The following is a 12,645-nucleotide window of genomic DNA, read 5'->3' as shown; positions in this document are numbered from 1 at the left end:
ATATAAAATAGAGAAGAAATCAAGAACGTAATACCATTCTTTACACACACAATCTTCTATTGTTTTCATGTCTTCATTTGTCATAAGTCTCAACTTTACCTTCTTTTCACTAAAAATGTCATTATCATATCAGGAAAATGTGAGGATAAATTTTTGAGGTTTTCTCTTATTTATGATTTTATGTTAGCTTTATAAATATTCCCAGTCTTTGACTTATGTTTAAAATTGAAGAAGAGGGAGACTCAAGAGGGAGGAGATATGCGGATGTATGCATATGTATAGCTGATTCACTTTGTCATAAAGCAGAAACTAACACACCATGGTAAAACAATTATACTCCAATAAAGATGTTTTGAAAAAAAAATTGGAGAAGGCTGACAGCAATTTGACTTATAGGATCTTTAAATGGCAAGAGTAGTTAGCTAAGTGTGTAAATAATTTTATAACTATCTTCTTATTTCTTATGAATTTTGAAATAGGATCTAGCAATCATAAGTTACTACATTTATTCTCAATCCTGTGTTAAAAGCCAGGAAGTCTGGGATTTCCTGTACTGGAATAGAATAAACACATTTTCCTGTCGAAATTTTACCTTAAGCCCTAACATTACTCATCCCCTCCCCTTTGATGGTATATGTTATATTGATGATTTACCACAAGTCCTAGCTGTCTTTTACCTCAGTTATAGAAGATAAATTTTGTGATTCTGGGAAAATCTCTTTCTTATCTTAATTCATCTTTCCAAATGATGCCACCAGTTATTTTTAATATAAGTGCTACCATGTGTTCCCCCACTCCCCCTTTCCTCCTTCCGAGGGGGATTGAATACTCAGTGCTTCAGGGGCAAAGCTGAGCTGCCGTGGGAAAACTCTTACAGCCTGGTTGTTGTTAGTTTCCTGGCTTTCTTCATCCACTTTTCAATATGAACATTGTGGCCAGTGACATTGCTTATTCACGTGGTACCGGTGAATGGGAAATAAAGCTGGTTCTGATCTGTTGTAACCTGTTAAATCTACTTGTGGGAATTGCTAGCCTCTGAAATCACCTCCATTGTTAACCATTAGCACCTTTTTTCTAAAGACTTCCATATTCTATGAGTAGAGTGTGGCTTGCCCTTGTAGGCTTGTTATAATTATTCTTACTCATTTCTTGGTACTATGTTTTGTCCCTACAAATGTACTATAAACGCTTCAAGATCAAGCTTTATTTCATTTGCATGTCTACCTGCACCTAATAGTTTTCTATTCTTAATGGAAATTAAATAAATTATTTTAAAATAGCTAACATTGCAGCTCACTTGGGTAATGTCAGTTTGATTGTGCACCAGTGCTACAAGGCATACAGGATGAATATGTTAAAAGGGAAAGTTTTTCACGGCATCTCATCTACTTCCATAGTTATGTCTTAATAGGTGGACCTTGATTTTTCTCATTTTATATAAAGGACTTGTAGTAGAATTCTTAAGCTCAAACTTTCGTATTAAAAATACAGGTTTCCTATGAGCTCCCATCAGAGGAAGGAAGTAGCAAGCAAATGGCTCTTGCATGTTTCACAGAAAAGAAAGAGAAAAATCTGTAGGTTGAGAAAACTCTGAGGAAGGATAACGTGATGGTTAGGTGGAATGCATATATCAAAAATTTGGCATCAGGGGCTTCCCTGGTGGTGCAGTGGTTGAGAGTCCGCCTGCCGATCCAGGGGACGCTGGTTTGTGTCCCGGTCCGGGAAGATCCCACATGCCGCGGAGCGCCTGGGCCCGTGAGCCATGGCCGCTGAGCCTGCGCGTCCGGAGCCTGTGCTCCGCAACGGGAGAGGCCACAACAGTGAGGACCGCGTACCGCAAAAAAAAAAAAAAGGAAAGATGAGTGAATATAGCTTCATTGGATGGAATCTTGGGTTTTAGACTTGCAGTTGTTTAAAACCCATGCAAATCAGACCATGACCGGTGTTAAAAACCTGACCAATACAAACTGACTACATTCTATTGACCATAACAACACAGTGTAGCCGTATCTTTCATTTAATCCAAATATTGTTCAAACATGCTACAAATATTTACTATTTGCTTATCATGTGCAAAGTCTTTCTAGGAACTATGGTTACAAGCATGAGTTAAGAAAATAAATTTAATTCCGTACCCCAAAACAGCTTATAGTCTAGTAGAGAGAGAAAAAACAAACAAACATATGGATAAATAAGTAGGAAGTCACTCATGCTTTTTCTACAGTGAGAGTCTGATACTATAAACAGTCACTGGGGTGCGCTTGGCTAAGTTTTTAAATTCTAAATGCATACTTGAATGTGGAATTTAATTAATGTGTCAGGAACAATGGTAACAGAAACTGGTAAGATGAAGAAGTGTTAGTCACACATATTGAGTTACAGGTTTCATGGACTTGCTTTTGCTAGATACAAAATAATTAGCTAACCTACATTGAGAAGGTCAGGTATTTTGTAATGTCTCATAAATACAGAGGATATACCTATAATTATAAAATAATGCTGTAATTTTGTACCTACAAGGTTAATTTTGTATTATGAAAGTAAACTGAGGCCTTGTACATCTCAACCTTGTATGGTTTAATGTGCGATCAGTGAGTCATATCTCTAGCTTGGTCTTCAGCTAATCCCCAGGAGATATTGAAGAGGGATGTTGGATGTATGTTGATGTGCTATCTGGACCACTGAAGGTATCCTCCAGTGTGTAAGGGCCATGAATGAGTTATAAAACCAAAATGAAAGCTCTGTAATTTGTATATCAAAACGCCCTTTGTGAAACTCCAGACACCTATAGGTAATTAATCCTCACCTCTCCTTCTGGGATAGGATGGTGGTGTGTACTTTTACTGCATTTTACAGGTGGGATAAATAACTAACCTCAGGTTGGTTGCAGAGTAGGGAATAAAACAGAGCTCTTTTTATGTCTTATCCTGTAATTTAGCAATGCTGCTGCTTCCCGTAAAGAAGCCATTATATTCTTTCTTACAAGAATCTCAGGTTATTTCTTGTTTTGATATCTTCTCAGATTTGAGACTGGACCGCTTCTTCCATATCATATAATGTTGGTCACGCAGTAGGTATTTACAGTATTATAGTATTTACGGTATTCTAGTATTTACGGTATTGGGCATTTATTTTTAAGTTTCTAAGATTTTTATTTTATAAAAGTAGCTGATGCTGAATGTAAGGATTATGAGTGTTGATTCACAAGATTCATGAGTCTTCTCTGACTGCTGGCACACTGAATACTGACTTTTGCTTTGATAGGCCTATGCCTTTCTAATACATTTTCCCTCTTGGAACAACGAAGCTGCGGTTTTTTTTGTTTGTTTTTTTTTTTTGCGGTACGCGGGCTTCTCACTGTTGTGGCCTCTCCCATTGTGGAGCACAGGCTCTGGACGCGCAGGCTCAGCGGCCGTGTCTCACGGGCCCAGCCGCTCCGCGGCATGTGGGATCCTCCCAGACCGGGGCACGAATCCGCGTCCCCTGCATCGGCAGGCGGACTCTCAACAACTGCGCCACCAGGGAAGCCCAAAGCTGAGGTTTTTTGACTTTTACAAATGAGAGGTGCTGTAGACTATGCAAAACTGGTTTTCATCTCCTCTGAGAAACTTATTATGTAAATATAGATTATTATGTTCATAAATAATAATTTATTTTCTGAGGCATAATGCCAGAGCTAAAGTCATTTGGGTAGGCAAACATTTGTTAGCTGCATGGAGGTTTCATCAAATGCAGTCTCCATTCAGAGATAATAGATACTTAAATGGATTTTTCTTTTTCATGAGTGCACCTCAAGGTTTAGAAGCAAACTCATTGTTAAAAATATCAGACAATAATAGCAATAATTTTTCTAAACTCTTTATGGCCTGCCAAATTTGTAGCATGAATACAGGTAGAAAATCACAATCCTTTGGGAAATTGAATTTGATTCTCTTAAATTTATTCTTTCATTTAAGATAGAAACCCAAGCACGAACTCTTCAGACTTGCTGGTCTTGGGTTTTCATTAGACACAAGATATTTTAGTTTTGAATGTAGTTTTTATATTCTTTACTTTTAGGGAAAAGAAAGTTGCCTGTCCTTTTCTTGTAAGAGAGAATTATCAAAATCCAGAGATAAGACTAAAATAGCAATCAGTAATTCTCATAACTGGGAGATATTTGTGATGCCTTATTAATCTCTCTTAATAAATAAGACGTTTATAAGTTCTGTGAATGAGCTATACCTGAAGGAACTAGGTGGGGATGGTCATTACTGAAAAGCTGGAATTAAAGGGGGATGCAGTGACTGTCATATATTTGAGCAATTATTACATGGAATGGGACATAGTCTTGTTTAGTGTCATCCCAGAAGGTAGAAAGGGAAGTTTTAGGTGCAAGTTACAGGGAAGTAAATTTTAATTCATTGTAAGGAAGGGGTTCCTAGTAATGTCCCTACACAGAGAAAATATTTGTTTTACAGAAAGGATTCCCGAGTCCTGCTGGGAACTTGAACCCCACCGTCCTTAAGGGCCTCTCAACTCTAGAATTTTGGCAGTTCCATCTGAATCTCTGTCCTTTACTGCAAAATCCTACCTACCAAATTTGAGTAGTTCCCAAATGGATGTCTTCCTCCATTTTTCCAAGTTTGTTGATTAGAATGCCATTTCTTTCCATCTCCAAGTATCAAAATGTTCAAGTCACTTTTCTCTTTCATGTCTATCTCTCCCAAAATCTCTGATAACTTATCTGTCACTAAATCCTACAGATCTTTATTTCTCAGTGTCATTCTCAGTCATTGTGTTATGTATTCTATTCTCCATAAACTAATCAAGACCCTCACTATTGTAGACCTGTACTGCCACAACAATCTCGTAACAAGTGTCCCTAATATTTGCATATTCATTCCTTAATCAGTAATTTTCTCGTACCACCACTTTTATTCTGTCACTCTTCTTAAGAGTATAGTACTTCCTTAGCCCTTTTAGGGTTGTTCAGATCATCTCATTCCAGTATTTAAAGTCTTTCTCAACATGGCCCCACCTTATCAATGTTTTCTCTTACTGCTTTCAATATCTGTCAACTTCTTCTCTTCAACTTTCCTCAACCCAACACGGTAAACAGGCTATAGGCACAATCGCAGATAAAATCCTATATTCTTTTATGTTCCTCTAAGAACATTTCTTAGACTCAACTTATCCCACAATGACCTCTTTTTATTTTGAAGTTTACTTAAAACCTACCATGTGATCTATTTAAAAAGACTCTCCACTCTTAAAAATAGTTGTCTGCTAGTTTTGTTTAGATGTATATGTGAAAGTTTTAAATATAACCTCGCTAACTAGTTTTAAAGTGCTGACTCTATATCTCATTTTATAGTACAGTCTGCCAAGCGGCCGTGGACATTTACTGAATACACATTAAATTCCTATCAGAGGAGAGAATCAAGAATCATAAGTAGTGGTGTGACTGAACTGGGCTTGGGTCCGCTCTCCCAACATGAGATGCAGCAAAGCCAATCTAGTGACACCGGGTTGTGGTGAAGGAAAGTGTATCTTCAGGGCACCAAACAAGGAAAACGGGTAGTTAATGCTAAAAAGACCTGAACTCCCCCATGGCTTTGAGGGAAGGGCTTTTAAAAGCAACATGAGGGGTGAGGGTTGCAGGGTGCATGATGAGCTTGTGGATACTCCTCTCATTGGTGGGGAGGTAACAGGGTGGTGTTTTGGAAATCGTAATCCTCAGTCTTCTGGTTCCAACCAGTCTGGGGTCTTTGTGTTTATGGTCAGCAATTCTGTCTGGTAGGGTCCTGGCTTCTGTAAAACACCTCAGGGATGTGTGTTAGATTGTTATCTATATCTCTTGAAGAACTAGGGGTCTTGTGACTGTTTTATGGCTAAACTATTGTTTAAGCTATGATTATTTTTTGTTTCACTGCTTTTCTTTGTTTCTGCGTTCCCTCACTTCTGTAGTTAATAACCGGTTGAGTCTGCTCTTTGGAACTCAGGGAAGGCCTACGAGACTAAAGTCCTTTTTCTATAAACAAGAAAAAGGGGAAATGAAGGGGTCTACCACTGGGAAGAACCTGCGGGGTCCTGCTTGGTTACAGTGGATGATAAATGGAGAAAAGAATCAACGTGGCTGCCCCGGGAAAACCATCTAAGCCCTCTATGGGCAGATGTGCTTAGAGTTACACATGTCTTAGCGGTGGAAGCAATCACAAGTGGCAATAGTGTCAGCCTACTGATTTCAACCACATCTTTTCTCTTGGTCCGTTTTGATGAGTACTGTGCTATGGCCTATTAGCCCCCATTGTGGGTTAAATAAGATAGCTCACTGCACATAATTCTCATTTTGTGGTAAGAGCTTTAGGCTATATTATCTGAAATACTGTGGAGCACATCGTCTTGACTTTGATTTTTCACAGTGTAGTTCAAGATGAACAGAGATTTTAGTGAATTTGATTCATATCGTCAGTTCATTTATGAGCAGCTGTAATGATGGAACCATAAACTTTTCACCCCAGGTGGCACTAATGAACTCCTTTTGTGCGCTCCCTCAGCAATGAGAGTGGTATTCAAATTAAAATGGATTCCAGTTCTTTATTTCTAGAGGTGCAAAGACTTACAGTCGCAGGTGGGAGATCTTGTCCTTGTTAGTGATTGACATATCCTTGAAGACAGAAATGCCATTCCCCTAAAATCCCCAGAATTTTTATTTTAGTTTTATTCTCACCTCAAGCCTAATTTACTATAGATATATAGAATCGTTTAGGTATATTCTTTCTTCTGAAGTATAGACAAATAGAAAATGTAAATATGATTTATATATAAACTTTTAATTTTTAATGTCTTAGCCTTCAAAGATTCTATCATGGAAATAGGGAGCCCAGATATGACTGGCTATACAGCATGAACTAATTAGCTATTCACCAACGTAATACCAATGACGCTGATATCACGGATCATATAATTGAGAGCCTATGGTGGAGGTAGACATTAATAGTTACATAGAGAAGACTATCGAATTATAGATAAAATAAGTGCTATAACCAAAATGTGCATTTTGCTAGGAGCCCACAAAACAGGGAGACCCGATCAGTCTGGGAGTGACAAGGGGTGGGGAGAGGCGCAGGGTTAGGGATGCTTCTCCAAAGAGGTGACATCCACACTGTGATCTGAAGTGAATAGAAGAGACGACTTAGCTAAGTGAAGATTAGGGACCGAGTGGGGATGAGGCTTTCGGGCAAAGCAAACATGCTTGATGGCAGGAATTTACTTAGTACTTTGGCGAAGCCAAAAAGTGATCATTGTGCCTTGAGAACGCAAAGAATACCGAGAAAGGAGATTGGGTGGAAAAGTAATTAGGGGTCATATCATGAAAGGCCCTGCCAGTGAAAGGAGGGAGTTTGAATTTTATTCTAAAAGAATGGAAGGCCCTCCTCGTAGGGGACGATAGATTTTAAAGACCCCTCTAATAGAAAAGGGGAAGATGAGAAGCAGGAGACCAGTTAGAGCTTCAGCAGGAGCTCTAGACAGAGATGACGGTAGCTTGGGTCGAAACTGGGGCAGGGGAAATGGAGAGAAGGGGGTGGATTCAAGATACCAAGGAAGAAGGTGATGACTGCTGTGAAGCCAGGGGCAAGAGACAAGGAGCTGTCCTTCAAGATTTAGGAGACACACAGCTAGGTAGACTGTGCTGCCTTTTCCTCAAAGGGAAATGGTGGAAGGACAGCACGTTTCGAGTTTAGTTTGGGCTGTGGTAGTTTTAGTCGCCCGAAGCAGACATGGCAGGAAGCACTTGGATACTCAATGTAGAGCTGAGAGAATACGTCTGAATGGGACACAGAAATTGAGCCACTTTTGTTCTTCTGTTTCCTTAATTGAGATCAGTGCAACATGTCTTTGCATACCCCAAACTCCCCCCATCTAAATCCATCTCTAGAAACAATGATGAATAATATAGATTTATTAACAAGGTTTCGTGAGAGACAATAGAGAGCATATCATACATCACATAGCAAACTTCTCACATAGTTCCTTTTGAAATATGGCAGCTCATTGCCAAAGGCTGTTTCTCAGCAGTGGCTGCTTTATCTCTTCACCCTCTTTTTCTGTAACACTTTCTATGATCACTGCCCTCCCTGCCCCCGCCAGTCTTCCTCAACAGATCCTTTATTTCTGCGTGTAAGAGTGGCTTTCCCTACCTTCTGTCATTCATCAGGTCACCTGTCAGTCTTCTCTGTGAAACAAAGATCTATTTCAGACCTGCCGAAGAGGGTGAGAGTGGGAGGGGGAAGGAAGATTGTAGATAATAAACTTTTTTCCTAAAAAATAAACACTTTACAATCATAGTCATGATAATTTAAGCCAAAGAGTTGAATCCTAGCATTGCAAAATTCAATACTGGAGGAAGAGATACTAAAGGAGAGATGGTCTAGTAACCTGAGGGGCAGGAGGAAAACCAAGAGACTAAAGTGTTCATAAACTAGGAGAACAGAAGTCTAACAAGAACATAATGGTCCATTCATCAAATATGTTGAGAGGTCGTCTGCATATTTAAAAACCATGAAAGATTAAATTTTTCTTGAAAATAATCTGCTGGATGTACTTTCAGCAGATGGGAAAAGTGGCAGAACTTCATTTGAACTCCAAGTTTCACCATGAATTTCTTTTGCCTAAACATGGCAACGACATTTGCACTATTTTATCTTTCCTCTGCAGACTAGGGGTTGCTCTTCTGAATAGGTGATCCCAGTTCCGCATTTCCTAGTAATCCTGAGAGGAAGGGAAGTAGCTGGACCGAACAGTGGTCTTGCCCAAGCATGTTTACACACACATGCTGGCCCATCCGATACCAGGGCCGTGCCACGAATCCAAGGCTGCCCAGGTGAGGAGTCCAGCGGGCCGGACAGACGTTCCTTCTTTCTGTGCTCTTGGACCAGAGCGAATAAGTGGGTTTGGGTCTCATGCGTGAAAAAATAAGATGATCAAAGGTGATGGTGACAGAGACAGTTGGGTCATCAAGCAGGTGCCTAAAGGGACATTGCAGCAGGTACTCAGGGCTTTCGGTGCACAACTGTGAACATAGCCAACGAGGCATAGAGAAAACCCACACCGGCCTGGAAATCCGGATGGTACCAGGAGTGCCGTGGGCATGTGGTACAGCAGCGGCCGGCCCTGTGGCCCAGTCACAGGACGGATGGCTGTGGCTTTTTACCCCACCAAAGACTTAAATTCTGTGACATTGCCTTCGGTAGAAAACAGTCTGTGTACTGCAGTTAAGAGAGGTGGGCTTAGTCTCTCCTGAAGCCTATTTTATGAGGTGACCAATCTTTCCCCTCTTCTCTGTATGCACTTGAACTCCTCAGAGATAGTAAAATATTTTAGTTGTACTTGTTGCCTAAAAAAGATTAATTGAAATGTGGACCAATAGCAAGACAGTGGCTGAATAGAAAAACAGATAAATTATGTAGGTCTTTAGTGAACGGCAAGAGAATCCATGTCTTGATAGGAAACACAGGATTCTAAAGAAATGGTTTTGAATGGAAAGGCCAAGCAAGTTTGATACAACTTCCTCTTTTAGGCTTTGGAGAGGGGAGAAATAGGCAATTAATTATACCTTGTATTAAAATGAGAATTTGTCATGCTGTTTTGGTTTGCTTTCCTTAAGCGATGAATTCAGTTTTCTGGCGTCACTCACCTGGCTCTCCCAGCGTTTTTCTTGCTTCTCACCCTCAATTATTCAGGGGGAGACTACTGACGGATAGAGTTATATCCTTTATCTTGGTATCTCTTCAAGAGTGCCATAGATTGTCTTTTGCCTTTCTCATTCCACCTCTGAATCTTATCATTGAGAATTTATGGCCGTTGGCACAGAGGAAAGAATAAAACCCAAAGGGCCCGGCATGATGGCTTGGGGCGGGCTCAGGAAGAGGGATGTACCCCTGGGAGTTTGACCTTGCGCCACAATTTGGACCAACTTGAATCCAGTTCTTAGAAAAAACTAGCGTCAATAAAATATAATCCACATTCACCCTCAAAGAGCTGCTAACAGTCTTCCTTCCAGTCCAGTCAAGGCAGCTAGTACTTGCTTTGCTACCCCTTATGAGCTTGGTAGAATGAGTAAACATCTTAACTCCTTTACTGCTGCGTTGTTTAAATTCATGGCCAGTTCACGACTGTTTCCTCTTAGCTCGCTGCCGGTCTCCTTGGGATTCAGAATAGCAATTGGAGGCTTATGAGGGTGAGGCTGGTCAGTGTAATTTTTCAGACGCTTCTGGGCTTTCTTCAGATCTTATTTGGTTTTTCTCAGATAGGACCAAAGAAAGGCGTGAGCTATTCTGCTGTTTGGGTGAAACAAAATAAAACAAGGAGGAAAACGGAGAAGAATGAAAACATACGTGTGGTTGTAGTCTGTCCTTTCACTGCTGTTGATTTGCCCTTTCAAAGAAAGGTTGTGTAAATGAAGTCTCTTTCTACCCATGACGTTATGATGGGTCGCCACGGGCTGTGCATCGTGCTTTATCATGATAAAGAAACAGGTCGGTTCTGAAATGAAAGCATTTGATGATTTATCAGGCATTTGACAGTTGATCGACCCCACTGTGAGAGGACAGTAATAGCCTCGCTTTGCTGCAGCTGTTTAAAGGATGTGAAGTGTGCATCATGGCACTGAAGTAGTTGACGGTAAATCAGATTTGATTTCCCCTCTGAGAGCACAAAATGAAGCTTGTCGTTATCAGGAAGAGAAATGAAATCTTTAACTATTTCTCAGTGTTTTGTCATCTCTGCCTGTCGCAGTGATTTAACATAAAATGTCCCCAAAGTAGGAAGTGCATGTATTATTTCATTTCATTTCAAAAGATAAACTTCACAGTGTTCCCCTATAAATTACTTGAAAAGCCCCCAGTACGCAATTGTGGAGGTAGCTTAAGATCAATGGCATTTTAAAGTAAAATATTATTAGTCGAGAATGTGCTTCGTGTTTTGTCCCCTGCCGATAGCCCACAGTCCCTGAACACAGTGATATCTTAGCGTTTATACAAAAATAGCAGAAGGGCCGAGAGAGAAGCCGTTTATAAGTGAGTTAACTGTGTTGCCAAAACAGTTTGTTTATTGAACTTTTAACTGCATATTTCTTACGTGACCTCTGGTTACCTATTTTCATGTTTTAAACCCCTGTTTGCTTTTTTATCTTTTCTCCCTTTCTATGTAGCTAATGATAAGACTTTGAAAACATTTGCAAAATTTCTATTACCCCCAAGATTTAAGATGCCATTTTAAAGAAAGAAACTCTTTTTTATAATTAATATATATATATGAATAATGCTCTTGAAAAAAATTAAAATATCGATAATAACAAAAATTCTGTGACCCAGAGACAACCACTGTTAACACTCTTGTGTGTCCCTGAGGCCTTCGTTCATATTTTTAATTTAACATTGGATTATTCATTCTCAATAGCAGAGTATTGAAGAACGAAGCCTGGCGAATTTCTGTTCTTTGGTCTCAGGGTTCAAAATTGAATATTCAAAAGAGTTTATTTGCAAGTTCTCTCCAGTATTTTATGGCAGAAGGGATATTCATTTTCCTTCCATTTCCACTTAAAAAAAAAAAAAAAAGAATAATAAGGATAAACTGCAAAGCCCAGCATAAGGTATTTGGGTTCTGTCTGAAGAAAAATTTCTTGGAATTTTAACCAGCTACAGGAACAAATGTCATATTGATCTTGAATACACCGCCACTTGCAGAAGAATGCCAGGCAACATGGAGTCTCTCTGTTGACTAGCTGAATGACTTGACTAGATGACAAGCAACTAAAGGTTCTCCTAAATCCCTACTTAGTGCAGTACTAGGTTACAGCAACCCAAGACAATGTTGTAGATCAAGAATCAAAGAATTGTAGGTAACAGAATAGTAAATTCTGAGAAAAGGTAAAATGAATGCTTTGTTTCTGCCCCGTATTACTCTAACTCTCATATATTCTGTTTGGATAGAAGCAGATGTTGGAATCCCTGTAGAAAATTTCTGAGCTCAGGTTACAGAGATATCCCAGAGCATCACATGGCATATCATTTCCACCCTCATAATAATCTAGTAAATTAGGTACCGTTATGATATTCATGTTACAGATTTAGTAACACAGTGAGATTTGTTTGGTTGATATTTAGTAAGCACTGACTGTGTGCCAGGCATTGTGCTGTCAGTACTTACTAGAATTCAGCAGCGAATCCATAGACAAAATCCCAGCCCTCCCGGAGTTCTAATCCTAGATTCTAATGGGGGAGAAAGACAATAAACAAGATGAATAAATACGTGACAGTCAGGGCTTCCCTGGTGGCGCAGTGGTTGAGAGTCCGCCTGCCGATGCGGGGGACACGGGTTCGTGCCCAGGTCCGGAAAGATCCCACATGCCGCGGAGCGGCTGGGCCCGTGAGCCATGGCCGGTGAGCCTGCGCATCCGGAGCCTGTGCTCCGCAACGGGAAAGACCACAACAGTGAGAGGCCCGTGTACCGCAAAAACAAAACAAAACAAAACAAAAAAATACATGAGAGTCAATGTAAGAAGGTGGTATTATGGTGGAAAATAAAGAGGGAAGGGAGGTAGTGTTCAGCTACAAGATTTGATTGGATTCCAACCTAGGAGTTCTTTTCTTTAAACTTTTT

The sequence above is a fragment of the Delphinus delphis genome, chromosome 5 (genome assembly GCF_949987515.2).
Source record: "Delphinus delphis chromosome 5, mDelDel1.2, whole genome shotgun sequence".
In the NCBI taxonomy this organism is placed as follows: Eukaryota; Metazoa; Chordata; class Mammalia; order Artiodactyla; family Delphinidae; genus Delphinus; species Delphinus delphis.
Note: the sequence above shows the minus strand (reverse complement) of the source record.